The sequence below is a fragment of the Trichechus manatus genome, unplaced genomic scaffold (genome assembly GCF_000243295.1).
Source record: "Trichechus manatus latirostris isolate Lorelei unplaced genomic scaffold, TriManLat1.0 scaffold00067, whole genome shotgun sequence".
NCBI lineage: Eukaryota > Metazoa > Chordata > Mammalia > Sirenia > Trichechidae > Trichechus > Trichechus manatus.
Genome location: NW_004444003.1, coordinates 14048701 through 14050227, shown reverse-complemented (window position 1 = coordinate 14050227; position 1527 = coordinate 14048701).

Here is a 1527-nt window from a genome sequence, read left to right as displayed (position 1 = left end):
TGGAAGTTCAAGTTGAAGGTGACAAAAATTAAAACAAGTCCACAAGAGCCAAAATATGACCAAGAGTATATCCCACCTGAATTTAGAGACTATCTCAAGAACAGATTTGACACATTGAACACTAATGACCAAAGATCAGATGAGTTGTGGGATGACATCAAGGACATCATACATGAAAACAACTAGAGACCATTAAAAAGACAGGAAACAAAGAAAAGATCAAAATGGATGTCAAAAGAGCCTCTGTAACTTGCTCTTGAACATAGAGTACCTAAAGGAAACAGAAGAAATGATGACTTACAAGAGCTGAACAGAAGATTTCAAAGGGCGGCTCAAGAAGACAAAGTAAAGTATTAAATGAAATCTGCAAAGATCTGCGGTTAGAAAACCAAAAAGGAGGAACATTTTCAACATTTCTCAAGATGAAAGACCTGAAGAAAAAAAATTCAAGCCTCGAGTTGCAATATTGAAGGATTCTATGGGCAAAATACTGGCTGACACAGGAAATCATCAAAAGAAGATGGAAGAATACAAGACAAGGATGCCCTTTATCTCCACTCCTATTTAACATTGTGCTGGAAGTACTAGCTAGAGCAATAAGTCAAGAGAAAGAAATAAAGGGCATCTAAACTGGTAGTGAAGCAGTTAAACTGTCCCTGTTCACAGATGTTATGATACTATACACAGAAAACCCTAAGGACTCCATGAGAAAACTACTGGAACTAATAGAAAGATTCAGCAGAGTAGCAGGACACAAGATAAACATAGAAAAATCAGTTGGATTCCTATACACCAATAAAGAGAATGATGAAAAGGAAATCAGGAAAATAATACCATTTATAATAGCCCCTAAAAAAATAAAATACTTCAGAATAAATCTAACCAGGGATGTAAAAGACCTATACAAAGAAAACTACAAAACACTACTGCAAGAAACCTAAAGGGATCTATATAAATGGAAAAACATACCATGCTCATGGATGGGTAGACTCAACGTTGTGAAAATGACAATGCTACCCAAAGCAATGTACAAATACAGTGCAATCCTGATCCAAATACCAAAACATTCTTTAAAGAGATGGAAAAACTAACCATTAACTTTATATGGAAAGTGAAGAAACCCCAGATAAATAAAGCACTATTAAAGAAGGAGAATAAAGTAGGAGGACCCACACTACCTGACCTCAGAACCTACAATACAGCTATGGTAGTCAAAACAGCCTGGTACTGCTACAATGGCAGATACACTGACCAATGGAACAGAATTGAGAACCCAGACGTAAATCCATCCACTTACGGTCACCTGGTCTTTGACAAGGGCCCAAAGTCCATCAAATGGAGAAAAGATATTCTTTTTAACAAACAGTGCTGGCAAAACTGGATGTCCATCTGCAAAAAAATGAAACAGGACCCACACCTCACACCACATACAAAAACTAATTCAAAATGGATCAAAGACCTAAATATAAAGCCAAAAACTATAAACTTCATAGAAGAAAAAATAGAATCAATGCTAGAGGCCCTAAT